We start from the raw sequence: 23,193 nt of genomic DNA on the forward strand, positions 1-23,193 counted from the left end.
CGTGCGGACCCCGAGGGGCGGTCCCCGGTTCCCATCGCTCCCAGGATGGATAAAGATGTGGCTTCTCCATCCCCACCAGGCCGCCTCTCCTCTACTGTTCTGACCGTTCCGTTGCTTATCGGCTGTGTGACATCAGGCGAGTTGATTCATCTCCCAGGGCTTCCGCTCTCTCATGTGTACGACGAGAATACTAGTTGAAAAGGCTAACACGTACGTAGTTTCCCATGTGCCACTTGGTGTAATCCTCGTGAAAACCCTTTGTGGCAAGTTCTATCATTACCCCCACGGTGCATAGGTGAAAACTGAGGTGCAGAGAGAGGTCTGAGAAACTCACTCTTGTTCTGTAGAGCCTGGTCTTTAGGATCATTGCAAATAGACACTAAGTGGTACTTGTTAAGTGCTTAGAAAAAGGTCTATCACCGAATAAGTGTTCAATAGATATTAGTTGTTATTATGTCACTGCCCCGCTCATGTGTCTTTGGTAGGTCACCATTGTCCTCAGGAGACAGTTGAACTCAACATGGACTACAAAGTCAGGATCTGTTTTCTTCTCACCCTTCTGTCTCCTTCCCCATTTACCCCTGTTCTCTGTCCTCCAGCCACCTGGCCTTCTCTCTATCCCTCCCCAAACCCTCACCTTCTCTGCCACTGGGCCTTTGCACGTGACATTTCCCCTTGCCTAAAACGCTGTACCCTCCTGCTCTTCTTTTACCTGGTTAGCCTCTAAGCACCTTCGCAAGTCACATACAATGACACCTCTTTCAGGAGGCCCTGCTGGAATGGGTTAAGTCCCCCTGGTCTAGGCTCCCATCATTTTTGAAAATTTCCCTGAAGTAATGCTTTCCCCTTCTCGAATTACTTCATCAGTGTTGGTTTCCCCCCGTCAACCGGGAGCTCTTGGAAAGCAGAGAACTTTCCTGACTTCATCACTGTTGTGGGCCTACGGCAGGCATTACAGACCTGCCTGCCTACTCTACCCCAGTTCCTTTCTAAGGTTGCTTCCTACACAGTAAAGGCTAGAAAGTAACACAGAAACAAACAAACAAACATAAAAATGAACACTAAATAAACAAAACCAACAACAAAAAACCTTTCCCAGAAGTCCTTGCAATAGGAGTGACTTCTGTGGCCCAGGTTCCCCTGGTGAGCCTTAGAGGCAAAAACAAGCTGTGGGATGCCAAGTGGTGGCATTTTCAGGCAAGCACAGTGCTAGAAGTATCTGGTGTTTCTAGGGAATAGTGGGGGGGGGGGTGCTATCAGCCAATCCTCACCTCCCTAAGTCCTGAGCTGAGGTGGCAGGAGCACTGGCAACATTTCTGTTGGAAGAGTTCAGCAGTGAAGGTGTTTCTCCTGGATCGGGTGCTTCTGCCGGCACCGTTTGTGGTTGTTGAGCATCTAGGGTGCTACCTAAAACCTTTAACAAGTCCTTTTCTCCTAAAGCGGGTTCCAATTGACTCTACCGTCTTCAATTCAGAATGCCTTGCCCAAGCACTCAATAAATACTCATCGAATGAATGAATGAATGAATGGTGACCTCTTAGGAGTCTTCCTGTTCCGATTGCTTTTATGCCCAGAGGTAACGTCACAGGCCCTGGATGCACACTGTTCCTTCAAAGGTCAGGGACAGGAAGACTGCGTAGACTGTCTTATCACTGGCAGGACGGAACAGTGAGGTCTTACAGATTAAAGAGAGTCTGACGAGCAGGCTGGACTGTCTCCCCAGGGCGGGCGGGAGAGCCGGATGGAGCCTCAGAATGAATGCTCTCCGGGAAAGGCTGAAGTGTGGGAAGGAGGGAACAGGCAGGGTGGATCACCGAGCTGTCCCAGGTCCAGCCCAAGTGGGGTTTCTCTTCTTGGGGCCCTTCCTGCTTTGTACACCAGTGGGCCAGTGCCCACTGTTCAAAGAATGTTCAAAGAATGCTTGAATATGTTCAAGGAATGCTTGAACCCTGTGTCAGCCAGAGCACTTTTGTCTGTGAGTGACAGAAAACCGATCTTGGGAAGCGCTCAGGTTGGGTTCTCACAGAAGCCGATCCGAGTCAAGGATTTGTGTGTAATTTATTTAAGAGATGATCCCAAGGAGGATCCCTGGGCGGGGGGGGGGGGGGGGGGACGCAGGAAGTAAGAAAGGGAAGAGAAAGAAGGCAATGTGAAGGAAGTTACTGAGCAGGTAGTCACTCTGGGCGACGGAGGCTCAACCCCACCGTGGAACCCCAGGATTCGGAGTAGAAGAGTCCTCAGAATCTTCCACCTGAGGCTCCAGAGAGTAGGGGTATTTATCCACCAACTCCTGCCAGTCATCGGTTAAGGCTGCTCTCAGGGGAGGGTGAACCCTCCGACCTGTTTGTGCTAAATACATTCTAGACCTGTTTGTGCTAAATGCACATGGGGACAAAGCCCCCAGACAGAGAGCACAGGGGTTGGGGACTGGCAACCATTAGGTCTTTGAGCCTCACAACGATGAATGCCAAGGGGGGATGTGGGCAGAGGACCAACATCGTCTGCCAGGGTGATGTAAACCAAAACAGAGCCATATGGGCTCCTGGAGAATAACATGTCCAAGGATACGCTGGCTTCAGGTACAGCTAGCTAGATTCAGGGGTTCGTCAGTTATAGGAGCTGAGTCTCTCACTTTTGAGCTGCAGGCCCTCGTCACACCCTTCTAGAACAGCAGAAAGAAAAACAAGGCAATGCCAGTGATTCCAGAACCCGAGGGCTGGCTCATTGGTCCACGTGGGATGCATGCCCATCCCCGAACCAATCCCTGTGGGCACAGGGATGCCATGTTCATTGGCCAGCTTAGGGCACCTGGCCTCCCTGGAGCCGAGGATGGAGTTCATCCCATATGCCTCCCAGGGACAGGGAGTAGAGAAGGGGGGGTCCCAGGAAAATCAGGGTGCTGTTACCAGAGGACAAGGGCTTGATTCTGAGTAGATAAAACCAAGAGGACAGATGTCGTCCAACACCCCCATCGCACCCTGTGCAGAGATGAGAACCACACCCCCTGCCCAAAGGTCACTCTTTCTAACAGCAGCAACCCTGCTTCTGTCTTAACCTATCTTTTCTCTAGAAGCCAGTGGCTTCTCAATAAACAGCATCTGTTTAACCATAACCCCTTTAGCGCCCTCCCAACCCAGCTGCTTCTTTCAATTCATGCCTTATGTGACTCTGATACCTATGTCCCTGCTTTTGTTAAATGCCTACACCCTCATTTCCTAGGCAGAGAAACTGAGAGGTTAAAAAAATGGTGTAAGGCAGGGGGTGACGAACTTTTTCTGTGAAGAGTCAAATAGTAAATATTTCAGGCTTTGCAGACCACATAAAGCCTCTGTCGTGTATTCCTCTCCTTCTCCTCCTCCTTTCTTCAACCGTTAAAAAAAAAATTAACGTTTATTTATTTTTGAGACAACGCGAGAGACAGAGCATGAGCTCCAGACTCCGAGCTGTCAGCACAGAGCCCGACGTGGGGCTCGAACTCACGAACTGCGAGATCATGACCTGAGAAGTCGGACGCTCCACCGACTGAGCCCCCCAGGCGCCCCTTAATTTCTTTTTTTAATCTTTCTTGGAACTGTGTGGGTGTCAGTGCTCCAGGGCCAGGAAGGCACGGCTCCACGGGGCGGGACCCCGGGCTTCCTTCACCTTGCCCTCTTTCATCCCTAAAGAGGCATCCTCATCTACAAGGTCCGGGATGGCTCCCCAGTACTATGGCTGTCATCTCAGCCAGAGGGAAGGGGTACAGTGGAAGGAAGAGCATCGACCATTCTGCGGGAAAGGTAGGACCCGGAAGCTGGTCTTGCGGCTGTGTGGGAGAAGAGCTTCCCATTGGCTGTAACTTAGTCACGTGGCTCCACCTCACTGCAAAGAAGGCTGGGATATGTGGTGAAGCCGTGGGAAGCCATGTGTCCAGCTAAAAACCCTTTGTTCTGTTAATAGTGGCGAGAAGGCAGGAACGTACTGGGGATCATTTGTAATCTTGACCCAAAGCATCTGGCTCAGAGAAACCCTACAAAAGGTAACTGCTATTGTTACTGTCCCTTCTTTGAAAAACTCAGTAGGTGTATTTGAAAGATGCTCATCCATGCTGGGCACCGATACCACCCTGCATTGGACTTTGGAGTCAATATAGTCAAGTTTAAATCTTTATTGTCCTGCCTTTCTAGACTGTATGGCCTGGGAGAAGTTACTTACCTCTCTGAATCCTGGCTTCATCGTCATCTGTCAAGCAAGGAGAAAGGTATATTACTCATTCAGGGGCTGGGAAAATCAAATTAAGCTCAAGAACAATGTTCAGCCCAGGTAGAGTGTTCAATAAACGGTCATTTTATCAATAAGAAACATGCATGGTGGGTAAGAAAATGACCTCAGAGATCAGACAGACCCGAGTTCAAATGTAGACTCTTCACTTGGTAGCTGAACAGATTGTTTAAGCTCTCTGTGCCTTAGTCCTCTCATCTGTGAAATGGAAACAATGACGATTGCAGCCACGTAATGGCTTTGAGGCTCCAAGGAATGGCTTGGTGCACTGAAACCAGCCAAGCAAAGTTATTAGGTTTCCACCCCCACTTTGAGCTTGTGGAGGAAGAGGTGAGGTCGAAAGTTTCTTGCTGCAAACATACCGTGGTGCAAAGGCGTAATATACAAAAGAATTATGTGCTGTATGATGCCATTATGGGAAGTTCAAAAACAGGCAAAAATAATCATTGGTGTTGGAAATCAGGGTCATGGTTACTGGTGAGGGTGGTGGCAGAGACTGGAAAGGGGCTTCTAAGGGACCAGGAACGTTCTGTTCCTTTGTCTAGGGGCTGTTACCCTAGTGTGTTGCCTTTGTGCAAATGTCACTTAGGTGTGCATTTTTTCTGTGTGTATGTTACATTTCAATAAAGAGTTTCCTCCAGAAAGTATCTGTGGTGTATCAGAACCCGTTAGTGGGCAACCCTCCTTACCAGCCACTGCAGTTTCTGTTTCATCCTGAGGTACAGGCGTCAGCTTCCCCGAATACCCAACTTGGCTCCCACCCCTGGAGCCTCTGGCCACAAAATTCCCCTTCCCCCTGTGATGTGGCCTGATTACCACATCCGGGTCCAGTCTGGTGCCAGCCAGCCTGACTGCCCGCGTTATCAGCCCCTGCACTGTGGGACAGACTTGTTTAGACAGGGAAATTTCTTTTTCAACGTTTTTTTTTTTTTTTTTTTTTTTAATTTATTTTTTGGGACAGAGAGAGACAGAGCATGAACGGGGGAGGGGCAGAGAGAGAGGGAGACACAGAATCGGAAACAGGCTCCAGGCTCCGAGCCATCAGCCCAGAGCCCGACGCGGGGCTCGAACTCACGGACCGCGAGATCGTGACCTGGCTGAAGTCGGACGCTTAACCGACTGCGCCACCGAGGCGCCCCTAGACAGGGAAATTTCAATAAGTCACTGTGAACAGCAGTGAGATCACTGATCTCACAAGTGGGATTAGTGCTGTCCATTTTTTATTTCATTAATTCAAACCCTTTTTGGGTACCCAATAAGCATGTGGCTGTAGGCACGTTTGTGTTTGGTACAAAGGTGCTTCATTCATTTATTCATCCATGAAATAAATATCAACTGAACCAATAAATATCAACTTACCAGGCACTGTGCTAGGTACTGGGGGCGTCTCTGTGTTGAAGCAGAGGTGGTCCCTGCTCTCTCAGAGCTGATTTGTTAACGAAGGTTTAGATGGTGACCAGAGCTATGGAGAAAAATTAAGCAGAGATGGGGATATAGGCAAGACAAGACATAGTGATGTAAACCATTCTCCCGATGAGAAATGAGAGTGGTTTGGCTCGAAATGGTGTCAGCAGAGAAGTGTTGATAATGGATGTGTTTTGAAGGTGGTACCAAAGAGACCGAGGTTGGCGTGGATGTGGAGGTCTTGGCTGAAGACATACATCCAGGATGTCAGTGTTGAGGTGCTATTTCGAGCCAGGAAACAGCAGGAGAAGATGCCTGAGGACTGAGGTGTGGGGCACATCCAACATGATCAAGGTCAGAGACATGAGGAAAAGCAGCAAAGTAGCATGAGCAACCATCGCTAAAAGTATACTTACCCATCGTTGTTAAAATGAAAGCTAACCTTGGAAACGACTGTACCACGACGCGATATACTCCAAGATAAATCTTTACAAGAAAACAAAACAAACAAAAGTGGGGGAATGTGTAGATTTATGTGAACAAAAATATACATAATATTTTAAAACCATCCCAGACCGATTCAGGCAAAAATTATCAATGAATGCTTCATCTGAGAGCTCAGAGAAATTTATGAGGAACCAGATATTTCATTGGTGTTCGCGTGTCCCCTAATCAGATTGTGTATCAGTTTTAAGGAGAACTATGCCTTCAAAATCAACGTCAAAACCAACATCATCAAGGAGAGGAGAGGGGCATTATGTCGCTCCCCATGTGACTCCCTGAGAAAAATACAAACCGCTTAAACCATATTTCAGCCGGGGATGCATAACCTGAATCAAACTGGAACAGACTGTGTTTTCCAAAGATGGTCACACCAATATTTATTGCACCCCAAATGCTTTGCTTATAAAGTGACATTGGCATACCTCCTCCAGAAGTGGAGTCCACGTTCCCTGCCCTTGAACCTATGTAGAACAGAGTAGTTTCTTCGACTAATAGAAAACAGTCAAAGAGCCAGTGCATGACCTCCAAGACTAGGTCATAAAAGGCAATATGGCTTCCTCCATTCTCTCTCTCTTACTTGGATGCTCATCTTTTCATCCCAGCCACCATATTGTGAGGAAGCTCAGGACACACGGAGATGCCCTGTGTGGATGTCCAGACCAAGAGCCCAGCTAAAGCCCAGCTAGCAGCCAGCATCAACAGACAGGTGAATGAATAAGTCTCTTATTATTACAGGCTTCACCACCATGCTCTTTCTGAATACAGGATTCTGAATTCCTGTCCTGTAGGAATTTGGGGTAATTTGTTACAAAGCAATGTTAAGCAGACAAATCCACAATGAGGAACATTCTGTGCAATATGGGGCTGTAATCTTCAAAAATGTTAATGTCACAGAAGACAAAGAAAGGCTGAGGAATCATTCCAGATTAGAGGAAACTAAAGAGACATAATAACTAAGTGCAAAACATGGTCTTGAGCTGGGTCCTGTCCTAGAGGGAAATAATGATGTTAAAGGACATTACTGCAATAGATGACAAAACGGGAGTATGGCTGGTAGATGAAAGTATTGTATCAAAGTAAGTTTCCTGAATTTGGTAACCATGCTTACTTAGTTACAGAAAATAATATCGTGTTTTAGGAAGTATGTGCTGAAATTTTAAGGGGTAAATGGTGCATAATGTATGTAATCTATTCTCAAATGCTTCAGGAAAATAAATATTAATAATGAATACAAATATTCACATGAAGAAAGAGAGGATGATAAAACAAACATGGCAAAATATTTTAAAAATTGGTGAATCGGGGGAAGGGTGCCTGGGTTGCTCGGTCAGTTAAGCAGCCGAGCTCAGGTCATGATCTTGCAGTCTGTGAGTTCGAGCCCCACGTCGGGCTCTGGGCTGACAGCTCAGAGCCTGAAGCCTGCTTGGGATTCTGTGTCTCCCTCTCTCTCTGCCCCTCCCCTGCTTGTGCTCCGTTGCTCTCTCTCTCTTTCTCAAAAATACATAAACATTAAAAAAAATTTTTTTTAATTGGTGAATCTGGGTAAAGGGTATACTGGAAGTCTTAAAATTGTTCTTGTAACATTTCTGTAAATTTGAAACTATTTTTTGCAACCCATAATAGTGGTTGTGTCGGAGGAGGGGAAATGGGTGGGGAAAGGAACAAGGAAGAAGAGAACCCACTTTTCAACCTTTTGTACTTTTTAGAGATATGACCTAGCCAAATAAACCAGTAAAAAGTGAAATGTAACAGAAGTTACTTTATTAGACACTTGTTCTAGGGAGTGTGTGAAGTCAATTACATGCTTGAGATGATTCCCATTTCTTCCTTTCAATGAGGCCCATTGCTTGGAGGAGGAACCTGAGGCTCAGAGAAGGCAGGTGATTCACCAGAATCAGAAGTTATAACCCAGGTCAGTCTCATTTCAAAGACCTTGAAGTCAGTCGGGCAGGACCTTTGCCTTTAAGGAGAGGAGATTTCGCAAAAACTTTTTCATTGTTTAAATGAAAGAATAAAGGAAGGAAATAAAAAAGCATATGGCTCTTAGCCCTGTGGGTGTGCATTGTCCATTGTGAAAATCCAGGGTGTAGCTATTTGACCAATTAGTCATTCAACAGACATCTATTGAAAATCGTTATTGGGCCCAAAGGCAGGTTTACCATGATTTACCGGTACTGGGAGGTGTTAAGAGTTCTAGAATGTTCTGGGGTCACTGAAGGGCAGCTAGGGTACAGTCAGGAAGCACTTCTCTGAAAATTGCCTAAAGAGATCTCAGAAGAAAGGGTCCTGACTTTCCAAGTGTCCAATAACTCGAGACGAGCTGTTTTTTTCTTTGTCAATAAATACTTTCTTATTTCATATTTACAGCTTTGTATTCTTTTTCTAAAACTGCATGAACTTCAGAGCCCATCACCACCGAGAGTCAGAGAGGGAGCTTCCAGGGATGGGGTTGAGCAATTACAGAACAATGACAGATACTCTGCTGGGGGAGGTCAAGGCGCCGTGGACATTCTTGAGCCAGTCACCCATGAAGTTTCAGGGTTGTCTCTTCCTCTGTCTTCACAGTTGCCTTCAAACTCCTACTTGATTCATATTTTTAGTATCTGCTTTCCTGCTGTCCCCCAAAGTGACATGGGTAACCGGAGATGGTTTAGCAGTGCGTGCGTGATAGTAACAGATACTGTAATGACTGCTCATCGTCTGGGAGGCACCCCTGTAAGCACGTCACTGAATTCATCTCATTTATACCTCAGAACGGGCCTGTGAGGGACACAGGACTGTTAACTCCATTTTATAGGTAGTGAGGCATTGAAAGGTTTAGTACTTTGCCAAGGTCACAGAGCTCGCAAGTGGAGGAAGCAGGAGTCAAACCTGGGTTGTGGGTCCATGATCCCGCAGTACTGTGGGCACCTGTGGCTTGCACCTGCCCAGAACCCCAGTCATCTTTTGGGGACCCTCTTGCCCCCACTTCTGACCATGTGGTCTGAGTGCGGCTGACCATACTTTTTGACTCTAGGATGGACAGTGTCACCTAGCCCCAGGCCCTCAGAGCAACAAATTGTCCTGGTCATAGTGAGTAGTTCAAAGGTGATCCCTGCCAGGCCAGTGAGAACCCTCCCCCAAACCTTTACTGAAGCCGTGCAGTACTTCCCAGGGTGGCGGGGATGTTTAAGAGTGAGGCAGCCTGGGGTGACCAAGGCCTTCTCTTTGAAAGGAAAGGCAACCGAGGCAGATCTGAGCATGACAAGGCCCATTGACCTTTTTGGAGCTCCTGGATGTAGCCAAACCTGAAATGTCTGAGCTTTTCCGTTCTACCTCTTTCCCCTTTTGTTGGTCAAGTACGTAGTAGCAGATACTCAAACAGGGGCCGTGGTCATAACCTAGCCCTTCCTGTCACACTTGTTTCTTTAACAGCTTTATTGAGGTATCATTTGCATACAATCCAGTTCACCCATGTCAAGTGCACTCTTCAGTGGTTTTTTATATATTCAGAGCTGCACAGCCATCACCCCACAAAGAGCATTTTCATCATCACCCTAAAGAGAAACCTCGCACCATTATCAGTTGATGTGGGAAACAAAGGCTGAAGGAAATGGCAGATAAAATTAAATTTCCTTACCACCTACAGCCCATTGACAAATACTAGAGGCAGGCAGAGTAAAACGTAATGATTTGCCAGAGGGAAACAACCTGAGCTTGACAATGGCTAGGCTTCCTGTAGCCTTGAGTCTTCTTTAGCACATGAAAATCTCTTTGGAAACTTCCCCTGGACTTTACCTCCCCCAACTCCCAAGCATATAACCAGTCTCTCTGCAGGGTCTGGGGCAGCTCTTTCTGCCCACGGATCCTGTCCCTGTGCTTTAATAAAATCACTTTTTGCACCAAAGACGTCTTCGAGAATTCTTTCTTGGCCGTTGGCTCTGGATCCCACGGACACTCACCATCACCCCAAACCATCATCATCAGTAACTCCCCATTTCCCTCCAACCCCCCGGCCCAGCCCCAGGCAATCACTAATTTACTTTCCATCTCTCGAGATTTGCCCATTCTGGACATTTCATATAAATGGAATCATAGAATACGTGCTTCTTTGGGTCTTTCCTTCACTTAGCATGTTTTTAGGATCCATCCATGTTGTAACATGTATCTCTTATGAATAGACCACTTTATTCATTCATTTATGTATTTATATTACTTTTTTGGATTTTTAAAATTTTATTTTTTAATTTACATCCACGTTAGTTAACATCTGGTACAATAATGATTTCAGGAGTGGATTCCAGTGATTCATCCCCTATGTATAACACCCAGTGCTCATCCCAACAAGTGTCTTCCTTATGATACTTACCCATCTAGCCCATCCCCCCACCCAACACCCAGCCAGCGACCCTCAGTTTGTTCTCTGTATTTAAGAGTCTCTTATGTTTTGTCCCCCTCCCTGTTTTTACATTCTTTTTGCTTCCCTTCCCTTACGTTCATCTGTTTTGTGTCTTCAATTCCACATGAGTGAAGTCATATGATATTTGTCTTTCTCTGACTAATTTTGCTTAGCATAACCCCCTCTAGTTCCATCCACGTAGTTGCAAATGGCAAGATTTCATTCTTTTTGATCACCAAGAAATACTCCATTACACACACACACACACACACACACACACACACACACCACATCTTCTTTATCCATTCATCCGTCGATGGACATTTGGGCTCCACACTTTGGCTCTTTGGGCATTCCCATACTGTGGTGACTGTTGATAGTGCTGCCATAAATGTTGGGGTGCATGTGCCCCTTCAAAACTCTTGGATAAATACCTAGTAGTGCAATTGCTGGGTCATAGGGTAGTTCTATTTTTAGTTTTTTGAGGAACCTCCATACTGTTTTCCAGAGGGGCTGTAGACCACATTTTTTGAAATTCATTCATCAGCTGTTGAACATTTTGGCTTGTTTCTACTTTTGGCTACGATAACACCGCTCTAAAGCTACACGCGCATGTTTTTGCGTGGACATACGTTTTCCATTCTTGGGTTTGCACCTGGGAGTGGGGTTGCTGGGTGCTATGGCTAGTAATGCTATGTTTCACCTTTGCAGGAAACGCCAAACTGTTTTCCAGAGGCTGCACCATTTTTCATTCCTCACAGCAGCATATGTTGCTGTATGACTCTGGCAAGTTGTTTCAATTCTCTGGGCTTCGGTTTTCCCAGAGCTCATGCATGTGAGATTTGGGGCAAGTCTCCTCAATCCTGCTCTCATCTGGGAAGTGGAGACAGCCAAAGCGTTTCCCTCATAAGGTTCTTCTGAGGAGGAAAGAAGCCTGAGCTCTTAGGGACAGCTCAGTGAAAGGTGGTTGCAGGGGCACCTGGGTGGTTCAGTCTGTTGTGCAGTCGGCTCTTGATTTCGGCTCAGGTCATGATCTCACGGTTCATGGGATCAAGCTCTGTGCTAGGTTCCATGCTGACAGCCTGGAGCCTCCTTGGGATTCTCTCTCTCCCTCTCTCTATGCCCCTCCCCTGTTTGTGCTCTCTCTCTCAAAATAAATAAATAAACTTTAAAAAAAAAAAAAGGCGGTTGTAGGCCTGCTTATAATGTGATTCTCCTCTTTCCAACTGAACAAAAAATTTGCGTGAACATCTGTGTGCTATGCATCCGGCTTGTGTCGTATGTATTAATCCTCCCTTGATTTTCAAGTTGGAGTTCCTTTGCCTTACGAAACTCTGGAAGAGTTGTTGTCTAATCTGTGACAATCAGCTGACATTCAGGAACCCACAGAGTGGATCAATGGGGCGATGTGGTCTGCTGATGGATGACACATTTTCAAGATATAGAAGCTGTGCCAAACTTGACGCCGGGGAGTGTGAATACCCCATGACTGAGTCATGGTCCTGGGACTGGGATGGGGGTGGAGAGGTGGAGGGGAGGGGCCCGGCTAAAATTGCAATCCCCTCCCCCCCCCAAGGCATCCCGTCTTTCTCTCTGACCTCATCACTTCCTCTCCCTCCTCCCACAGTACCCACGGGTCACACCAAATCACTCACAATTTCTGGAACAAGCAATGTTCTCCACAACTTCGTACATGCTGTTTCCTCTACCAGATGCGCCCTTTCTGCTTCTTTTCTCCCTGTCAGCTTAGAAGTCAACTTCTCCTGGAAACTTTCAGTAGTGGGGATCTTTTACCTTGACCTTGCAACGTTGATTTCCTCTGGATCAGAAAACAGCATCTCACTTTCCCATTGGGGAACCACTCCCGCCCCTACACTTATCTATAGGGTTCCGGTAAGAGCTCCGCCACCCCCAGCTCTTTGGGTGAGCCTGGCCAATCAGCATATCCCATCCCCCTGGCCACGGGTGATTGGTTCCTGGATGGGCATGTATTCCTGCAACAAAGAACACTTGAGTTGGCTTGGAATTGCCGCTGGCCATCCTTGCCAACAAGTGCAGAAAGCCTGTCTGAAAGTAGATCCAAAACAGAGGAAACCAGAGCTGAAAGGTGGAGAGGGAGAACGAGAGAGATGAAGGAAACAGAGGTGTCGATTTTGACATCACTTGAGCCCCTGGATCCAGTCGTGTGTGAAGGCAACTGTATGTCACGATTTCTCATAAACCAGTGAAGTGCCCTCCCTTTCTTTCTTTTTTTTTTTCACTTTATATTTTTCCACTAGTTAGTGGGTATTCTGTCACCCGACGAATACTCTCTGGACCCGAACACACCCTGGGCTGGAGTGGGTACCCTTTTGGTTCCTCCACTTTCTTTGCGCTTATTAGATTGTACTGTAACGATCGCTTTGTTTGGCTCTATCTCCCGCTAGACTCACAGAGCAGCTGTACCTTGTTTACTGCGGTATCTCTAGCACCTAGATGGGCCTGGCACGTAATAGCATCTCAATAAATTCTATGTTCATTGTGTTTTTTTTTAAGTTACAAACGAACTCATGATAGCGTACATGCAAACACACACAAAACAATTCAAAACTTTTCTGTGGATCTGCATGGATATGCACAAAAGAAGTCTGGAAAGAGACTACCTGTGAGTCACGGTGTGAGTTACCTTGTCTCATGCCAGTTACCAGGAGAATGTGCTTATGTATCACTTGTTATTAAAAATTAACTAAAAACAAAGCTGAACAAAGGAGTGTGTGCTTTTTGTAATACCAAACGCATACAATTCAAAAGGGTATAAGGAGTTACCTTGCCCCTCTCAATAATATGTGTTGAATAAAGGAATAAAGGCATAACTATAGTTGATGCGCAAATTATTGAATAAGAAAACAGTTCTTTTCCAGGCTTCAGTTCAAGGTGACCCTCCCCTTGCCCCCACCCCAGTGAGCCAGCTGGTTTCCCTGAAAGTCTGGGCCTTGAGCCAACGTTTTATTTCTTTCTGGGATGGGCCCCTGTCTGGAAGTCCTTTTGGAGCCTTGGAGAATGACTCACAGGGCTTCACGTGGACAAGGAGTTCCCTAGTGACCAAAGGGTCACCTTCTGTTCCTTAAGTAGGTGGATTCTGGGCAGAGTCTCTGGGGGGGTGGGCTGTCAGGGGAGGGGGGCTCCTGTGTGTCCCTGTGGCCAGTGGCTGGTTGCTGTTCCCCAGGAAACAGCCTCCAGCAGATACTCAGTCCTCATTTGGAACAGTGCAGAGAGTCTGCTGGCCCAGACTGGAGCTCGAGGTCCAGTCTTGCCAATTAACTCGCTGTGGGGCCTTTCCCATCTATAAAATGAGGGAGACACTGATGGGTACCTATCTGATAACCATCCTGCCCCTTCTTTCTTGCCTACAGAACCTCAATTTGAGGGTGGGGAACACTGGATGGCCGTGTGTTTAAGAGGAAGGCTGGGCCTGTCTCCAGCTAGAATTTTCTGTGTCTGAGTGCACATATACATGTAAATCCTATAGAGCCTAAGTGAATCACGACAATGCCATAACATCTACTTGCCAGTGGTGGGTTTAGGCAGGTAATGACATTTTTCTCACTTTGTATGTGGCTTTGGGCTCGATCTCACTTAAAGTTTTGTGCCTCAGTTTCTTCTTTAAAATGAGAATGGTTCTTACATTCCAGTGTTTGCTGTGGGCCTTAAAAATAACCCAGCTAAGGGGTGCCTGGGTGGCTCAGTCGGTATTGGGTGTCCAACTTTGGCTCAGGTCATGACCTCGCGGCTCACGAGTTCGAGCCCTGCATCAGGCTCTGTGCTGACAGCTCAGAGCCCGGAGCCTGCTTCGGAGTCTGTGTCTCCCTCTCTCTCTGTCCCTCCCCCACTCACTCTCACTCTCTCTCTCTCTCTCTCTCAGAAATAAACATTAAAAAAAATAATAACCCAGCTAAAAGGCCCAACATACAGCAGAAGTTAGAGTAACAGTGCTTTGACACACTGTTGGCTTCATTCTCTGTTTGGGGACGCCTTTGACTTTTTCATAGGCACTCAATGAGTGACAGTTACTTAACTCAGTTTGCTAATCCAGCTAATCCCATTTGGAATATGTATGAGTGATTACATTAGAAGCAGGTTTTGTTTGATAAGCAAGGTAATGTCAACACATTGGGGGTGCATATGAGGAGAAAAGCTGTAAGGACGGAGGATGAGAAAAGCTGTAAGGACGGAGGACGGGAGCCGTGGCATATTGAGAACTGCTGTTTTCTGGGGGTTGCTGATGTCTGGCTTGTATAGCTGGGAAATACAGAACTGCCCGCTGCATCCCTAAAAGTTCAGAGGCATTGGGTCTGGGTGGGTCTGGGACTTCGGTTAACGAGGCTTTTATCAGTTGGAGAATTTGGTAATCACTGGTTTGGGACATTAACGCTAATCCTTGACTTTGCCCTTTACCACTTAGGCAAGTCTTCCTGTCTATCCCTTCCTATCCATACCCTGGTTTCTTCATCCATAAAGTGATGGTGACGTTATGAACCTTAGCGTTTGCAGGACAGATTGACAAGGGGTCTCAAGTGGGGGTGAATTTGTAACCCAAACGACACACAGTAATGTCTAGAAACATTGTTGGTTGTCATAATGGGGGGAGGGTGCTCCTGGCATCTGGTGGGTACAGGCCAAGGATGCTGCCGGACATCCTTCAGGGCACAGGATGGCCCCCTACAACAGAGAATTATCCAGCCCTAAGTGTCAATAGTGCCAAGGTCAAAAAACTCAGGTTAAATGTATTAATGGGCCATGAAGTTGGAGGCCAGGGAGACCATTCTATTGCCTTTGCTTAAACACAGTTGCCCACAACCTAGAGACCTTCTCCGGCGCAGGAAAATAGAGCTAAGTGGGTGTGTGGAGTAGCTCAGAGAGCCAAAGAGGGCTCCATTGTTCTGTGTGTGCTGCGCGTGTGTTGGGGTGGGGAGGAGGCGGCTGGTGGCCCCGGTGCCAGAATCTGTGTGTGACCCACTGGGAGAAGCCAACTGGCGGGCAGCGGTTGCCAGAGCCTTCACTGCAAGCTGCGTTTGTGTGACGGGCTCGAGGTTGTTACGTACATGGTATCTACAGCTCGATGAAAATGACCGTATTCTCTCAGTTGCTTATGGCTATCCTTCATAGAATAGTCAGGAAACATCCATGGTCTCTATCAGTGGTCCTCAACCAGTGGTGACTTTGTCTCCTAGGGGACATCTGGCAGTGTCAGGGACATTTGCGATCATCACAATAGTGGGGGCATCTAGTAGGTGGAGGCCAAACGATGCTGCTCCACATCCCCCAGGGCACAGGACAGGATACCCCCCAATGTCATTTGTCCCCAAATGTCGATAGTGCAGATGTTGAGAAACTCCAGTTTCTCCAGGATCCTGTTGTTATTGGGGTAAAAGCCACCTCCAGGGGCGCCTGAGTACTTCAGTCGGTTGGGCTTCTGACTCTTGATTTCAGCTCAGGTCAAAATCTCATTGTTTGCAAGTTCAAGCCCCGCATTGGGCTCTGTGGTGGCAGCACAGAACCTGCTTGGGATTCTGTCTCCTGTCTCCCTCTCTGCCCCTCCCCTGCTTGCTCTCTGCCTCTCTCTCTCCAAAATAACTAAATAAATAAACAAACACTAAAAGCCACCTCCAGCTGTCTGGGGTGGTGGGGGACAGGCTTGGGGAACGGAAGGGATAACTTGTGTTTGGACAAGTCGAGCAGTCCCTGAGATCATTTGGGAGCTAGAGGGAAGAGGACCCTAGAGGTATTTTGCAGAGTGTTTCTTGAGACCGCATTACACGCCATGCCCTCTGCCCCCTGCTGAGCACAGGGGCATGTGGGAGGATTTTATCTCAGCTCTGGAGAAATGTCTAGTTAGCTGAATGACAGACACTAAGGATTTTGAGGGGTACAGAGGGAAACACCTGGGCCAGGAGTTTGAGTCCTGACTTTGTTTCCGTGAGAAACACCGGCACGTGCCTTCTCTACTCTGATCCTTCCTTTTTAGCTCTGCAAGCCCTGGACTCCCAGGGCTGAGATGATCGAAAAACAAAATGGTAGGACATGGGGGATTTGGGGAGCTGGACAGAGCTTCTGGCATCACTGGGGTTCCCAGGAGGCAGGGCACAGCTGGGGGCCGAGGAGGTCCAACAACGAGGACAGAGCATAGGCAGGAGCCCCGGCCGTCTTTTAGCCAAAGAGGAGTTGATACAGGGAAAGAGAAGGTTGTTAGGAAGAGGAGACAGTACAGAGGATAAACTTCTCAAACTGGAGTTGGGGTCTCAGGCGACGTGGGATTGGCCACAAATCCTGCAGTTGGGTTTTACCATTGACCAGAACCCTTCTTGTCCCCAACTGGGGTGGCTGGTCACTCTGCTCGAACTGCCCATTTCCAATCTCCTGACCTAGCCGCTGTTCTAACAGTCCATGTTCGAGGACTTTCTTAGGTCACCAGGGACCAGTTTGCTCTTGCATACTTAAAGTTATGCAATTGGCAGTTAACGCCAGTGGGAGCAGCTCTCCAACAAGGATCGACAGGCGCTGGTAGCTAAACCTCTTAGCGCTTTCAACCTTAAAATGGGATAACTCTGAGGCATACGTTCTATGCTGGCTCCCAGAGTTCCCCGATGGGATTAAGCTCCGATTGACTATAGTAGTAACTCGTGTGAAAACACACCCTCCATCGACTGCCTTCTTTTCCCTGTCTCATTCCCTCAAGCTCCAAATGGTGCCACCTGGGATCGTCTCCCAAGTAATCTACTTGTACTCGAGATCTTTGTGTCAGGGTCTCCTCGTGCGGGAACCCAAGCTAAGGCACGCGACTCTCTCCCCCACTTCCGGGTCTCTGTCTCTGCGGTTAAAACGAGACCGACCCCATCCCCCAACTCCAGGGATGGGCACATGACTCGGAGCTGACCAACCACACCACCATACCTCTTTGGCTACAGCGATTGGCTCAGGGGTCGTCACGTGACCCCCAACCAGGCCAATGACAGCTTCTTCCTGGACTTCTACCGAGACGATTGGGAACATGAACCTTTTTCTGCTGCGGTCCCCAAACCCTTGGGACGTTAGGTTGGGGGCCGGTGTTCTCTGAGGATGAAGCCGCCTCCGAGGATGCTGGTGCTGAGCTGAGGAAGCGAAATCAGATCCAGGTGGCCTTATGTGCATCCCTGGTTCCAGCGCAGTGTATAATTTTAAGTGCCGTCTATTAGCCTGGTCCATCCTGAGCTCTCCTGCTCCCCACAGGCAGGCCTATTTCCCATAGCTCCTCGGGTTTGCCCTCCCTATCTGGCCCCTCAAGTGACAGGGTTTGCAGTCCCTGGGTTTGGCCGGGAAATCGTTCTTGCCTGAGTGTTCTGAGTCGCTTTAGCAACATCGTGGAGCAAGGGGAGTTACCAACGTTCAAGGTGGCGGAATAACCTGTTTGAGAAATCAACTACTTTTCATTTCCTCAACTCCAGAGTCATTGGGAAAGAATGAAAGGTATTTCCCCGACTCTGTGCCAAGAAGGTAGCTGGACTTTGTGATCGAAAGATCTGGGTTTCCTTTTACCCCCAGTTAGGAAAACAGGCCGTCCTTCCCCAAGGTCCTAGAGTCTCAGATTGTGGTGAGCGGGACCACCTTCGAGGGGGGGCCTTGGAGGACCTCGTTCCAAAGTGGAGTCTCAGGCCCCAGCCCCGGGGGGACTCAGTCATAACCTTTGAGGACCAGACCCGGGAATTTGTCTTTCAAACACGCTTCTCCAAAGGTTAAGAAACTTAGGACTCCTTCATTTAAGTGAAGAAAACCCTTTTGAAACTGGCTTATGCAAAAGAGGCCGTTTATTGGCTGAAGTAACTGAAAAAGGACTGGCTGAAGTAACCGAAGAGTTCTGGCTTTAGGCCTAGCTGGATTCACGAACTCAGATGAGGTCGCCAGACAGTCTCTTGCCATCTCTTGCCTTTTCTCTTCAGTGCGTTGGCTCCGTTGTCAGACTCCACTTGACAAGATGGCAAGTGGGGCTCCAGGCCTGCGTTCTGCTGGGTACAAGTCCGGTGGGAAAAGGAGGGTCATTTCCTGAAAACCCTACTGTAGTTCCAGCATCCACTCGGATTGGACTAACTTAGGACATGGTCTGTCTCTGAACCAGTCACTGTCACCAAAGGAAGGTGACATTCAGATTGTCCAGGTCTGGTCACATGCCTGTTGGGGTAGGGATGGCCCCACCTGGACACAGGGAGAGGAAGTTCCCTGAAGAAGTACTGAGCGGTGTGTGCAAACGTGGGGGAATGAATTCTGGACAGGCAGGGCCGGTTGTGGTCAGTGTGGAGTCCCTGGTGTAGGCCATGTATCTTGAGGGCTCTGGGCTTCTTGGCACCCTTGTGGCTCCAAGTTATTCTTTGGTTCAGATCACAAAAGGAGAATATTAGGCTCCTACTCAGGAAATATCCAAAACCATAAAGCAGGCTCTGTTGATTGCTTCTTTTCCCTTCTTCCTGGCCATCAGAACCGAATTTTGTGGGACCAAGGAGCAGCGTGCAAGGCCCAGAGGATGAATTCTGTTTGGTCTAAGCCAGCATGGGAATCCTGTCTCCCTTTGACCTAGTCTTGGGGTAAGCATGGGACCTAATCCTGGCCAACGAGGCAGCAGGGGTAGTGTGCTGAGGGCTTCTGGGTAGGATTCTTTCTGTTAAAAGAGACAAGTTTTCTCCCCAACCCCTTTTCTTTCATACATATATTCCTCCATTCTTTGGACATGGTTGTACTAGGACGTGACTTTTGGAGCTACAGCACTTACTTTGAGACTCTAAGGGAATGGCCAAGGGAATCCTCAAGAAACTGACCTGTTGCCCTAATACTGAGATGCCGAAGTTCCCAATCCCAAAACATTTTACTTACTGACTTATTGTTACCTGAGATAATAAAGATCGACATTTAAGGCTCTCCTGAGTGTCAGGTTACCTGCAGCCCAAACGTGCCCTAACGGATCCACCTGCAGACTTTAGAAGTTTAAAGCACAGAAGGCAGAACAAAAAAGGCTGCCACTTCTCTGAGATTGTTCTGGTTCTACAGCCGGTCATGCTTCTCCCACTTTCCTCTTTGACTCTTTCCTCGTGAAGCTCTTGCAGCTGAATAAGCATTAATAATTCATCAGGACCCCACCACTCTGGGCTGAATTGTGTAAACTTCCTTGTTAGTCTGAAGGTTTCCTGAAGCCCTGTGCAAACGTTTACCATGTAGAGGGTAAGACGGGGCTAACCTAGGAGTTTGGCCTCTAACATTGTAATTTTTGTGTTGAATTTTTTTTATTTGTTAATAATATCAAACCTACAGAAGAGTTGGATGAATAAAAATGGGACAAAGAACACCTAAGAGAAAGCATGAGCAGGAGGGGGCAGAGAGAGAGGGAGAGAGAAAAATCCCGAGCAGGCTATGTGACACGGGGTTCGATCCCACCAACTGTGAGACCATGAACTGAGCTGAAATCAAGAGTCAGACGCTTAACCGACTGAGCCACCCAGGTGCTCCTTTTAACGTTTTATTTTTAAGTAATCTCTACGCCCAATGTGGGGCTTGAACTCACGACTCCGAGATCAAGAGTCACGTGCTCCACCAACGGAGCCAGCCAGGTGCCCCTCAACCTTCATACTTTAAAATTATTGATAAAAAATCTTTAATCTACCTTTTCTACCATTTGCATTCCAATAATATACAAATTTTACTAATTCCAATAATATACAATTATATACAATAATATACAATTTTGCTAATTGATCCAAAAATGTCCTAAAGAGTTTTTTCTCCTCCAGCACAAGAACCAGTCCGTTTAGGGTCAGATATTGCATTTAGTTGTCATGTCTCTTTAATTTCCTTTCATCTGGAGCATCGGTCTTTCTTTGTCTTGTGTGACTTTGAAATTTTTGAATAATACTCTCCCCACCCCCTTGTCTCACTCTCTTTTTTAAAAAACAATATTTCTTGGGGCGCCTGGGTGGCTCTGTTGGTTGAGCGTCCGACTTCAGCTCAGGTCGTGATCTCTCGGTCCGTGAGTTCAAGCCCCACATCAGGCTCTGTAGGGAGTTAATGGAGAGATCTACGGGAAGTAGTTACCTCTGTGAGCCTGCCTGGGCCTAAGACAGCTTTTGGCCAGCAGGACTAGCTAGGAGTGGAATAGTGGAAAGCAAAGACAAGTTCTCCAATCATGAGAACAGAACAACTACAAAACTGGTCTGACAAGTGTTTCTTTTTTTAAGTTCATTTGTTTTCATCATCTCTACACCCGTTATGGGGCTCGAACTCACAACCCTGGCGTCAAGAGTCGCTTGCTCTTCCAACTTGAGCCAGCCGGGCACCCCTTAGTGAGTGTTTTAATAGAAGCAAACATAAGGTACAATGAGAGATGCAAGGGTTTACTGGATCCGGTCTAGAAATCAAGGAAGTCCTCCTGGAGTAGACAACGTTTGAGCTGAGACCTAAATAGTAAAGAGAGAGCCAGTTGAAATGGGGAAAGAGCAGAGGAATTAGCACATGCAAATGCCTAGAGGTGAAATCGGATATTGGAGGGCTAAAAGTAGATCAGTCTGACTGGAGCCTAAGTATGAGATAAAGAGGGTCAGGGCGATGCCAGGGTGCTTGCAGGTCTTTATAACAAGGAGTTTGAACTCTGTCCTAGGAGCAACGGGAAGTCATGGAAGGATTTGAAGCAGGGGGAGGGACGTGTCATACAGAGGTGTTAGCAAGTTGGAGATGGGAGGATTTTCTGATGTCGCCCTTCCAGGAAAAGTCCAAATACCTCTACGGCAACCCTGAGCCCTGCATCTTCGAGGGTTTGCTAACTTTGGTTTCCTTCTTTCTCCTTCCTTTCCTTCTATTTCCCCAGGCAATCTGGGCAATAGAGCATGGGGAAAGTGACCGCACCGGTTACGATATTTTCAACTGCAAGTGACAGCATGCCTGACTGACCGTGGCTTAAGCGAAGAAGAGGTGGAATTATCCTTTATAACAAAAAGTCTGGAGGTCGGCAGCTCCAGAGTCGTTTTGATGTGTCAAGGACCCAGGCTTATCCTTCCGCTACATCATCTCCAGTGGTTGGCTTTTGGCCTCAGACTCATGCTCATCCCAGCTACTGCTGCATCATGGAACGTTTGATCACAGGACACCGATCAAAGCAGGAAGGAAGGGATGGGGGGACAAAAGGCTTTCACCCCCTTGAAGCTCTATATTATTAACGAAGTGGATCCTCAGATTTCCCCTGACCTTTCATTGGCTGAGAGCCGGATCATATGCCCATTCTGGACCAATCATTGCTTAAGGAGAATGCGCACTTTTACTTAAGATGGGTCATGATTTATCTGCTGGGGCTGGAGAGCCAGCCACCCTCCAAAGATCAAGGGATTTCTACCCCTTAGCTGGGCCCCAAATCAAGGTTCTCTGGGCAGGGAAGATGTGGAAGCGGGGTGGGAATGCCTCTGGGGTAGCAAGGGGCAGTGTGTCAGACCGAGTGAGGTTTGTAGAAGGTAGGAGAGGTGTTCTGCTTGTGAAAAATAAATATGAGAGAAAACAGAATTGATCAAGGGGGCTCACTTCAATGCAGGTCCGCAAAGTCCTTGTCAACTCCACGGGGGGCTCCGGAGCAAAGATTGTTGGTTAGAGGAGCCCCACGTTGGGCGAGATGGCCAGCCCTGGTGTCCCGCCATACTCAGTCATTGACCTGGGGCAACGCAGGAAGAGCATGGCCTTGGCTTGAAAGCTGAGACAGATCCTTAAGACGTTGCAGCTGGAGGCTGTCAGCTCGCTGCGTTCTTCACAGGCAACTAGCAAGTTCTTGAAGCTGTGCCCCTCCAGGACTGTCATAGGGTGCCCAGTGTCTGGCCTGGCTATGCCCAAAGAAGTCAAATTTGAGGTGACCAATCCATTTCTGCCCAGGGGCAGCATCAAGTTTGACAGAAGGAATCAGAAGAACCATTGAGAGATTAGGCTCAATTCAGAAATTGAGTTTCACCTTTAGAAAAACATTTTTTCTCACACATAGAATATTTTCATTATAGCAAAATGGGAAATTTCACATATGTGCAGAGAAGAAGATGAGAATCAATCATAATTCTTCCACCATCGATGAGGATGATATTAGTAAGGTAAAAATAGCCACCATTGATGGAATGGTGATTATGTGCCAGGCACTGTGATAAACCATTCGTATTCATAATCTCATTTAGTCCCAGCTCTGCTGCTTGAGTGAGTTCCTTAGCCCCTGTATGCCTCAGTCTTCTCCTCTGCCTAATGGGGCGATACAATAGTATCTGTCTATCACTTGGGGTCCTGTGGATTCACTTCGTTAAATGTGAAGTGCTCAGAACATTGCCTGACTCAAATAAATGCTCAAGGGAGAGCCTGGCTGGCTCGGTTGGTGGAGCATGTGACTCTTGATCTCGGGGTTCTGAGTTGGAGCCCCACGCTGGGTGTTGAGATTGTTTAAAAAGAAAATCTTTAAGGGGCGCCTGGGTGGCGCAGTCGGTTAAGCGTCCGACTTCAGCTCAGGTCACGATCTCACGGTCCGTGAGTTCGAGCCCCGCGTCGGGCTCTGGGCTGATGGCTCGGAGCCTGGAGCCTGTTTCCGATTCTGTGTCTCCCTCTCTCTCTGCCCCTCCCCCGTTCATGCTCTGTCTCTCTCT

The 23,193-nt window shown here is 47.6% G+C and overlaps 1 long non-coding RNA gene across 1 annotated transcript in view; it reads left to right on the forward strand.

Annotated features, from left to right (window-relative positions):
• The first annotated feature begins 16,975 nt into the window (after positions 1 to 16,975).
• Positions 16,976 to 23,193, forward strand: part of LOC125936499 (uncharacterized) — a 15,035-nt gene continuing 8,817 nt past the window's right edge. The window contains exons 1-2 of the long non-coding RNA XR_007462037.1: positions 16,976 to 18,025; positions 19,029 to 19,134. This is a non-coding gene — a long non-coding RNA (uncharacterized LOC125936499). The remainder of the gene's footprint in view (positions 18,026 to 19,028; positions 19,135 to 23,193) is intronic.

Source organism: Panthera uncia (assembly GCF_023721935.1).
Source record: "Panthera uncia isolate 11264 chromosome A3 unlocalized genomic scaffold, Puncia_PCG_1.0 HiC_scaffold_11, whole genome shotgun sequence".
Lineage (NCBI taxonomy): Eukaryota > Metazoa > Chordata > Mammalia > Carnivora > Felidae > Panthera > Panthera uncia.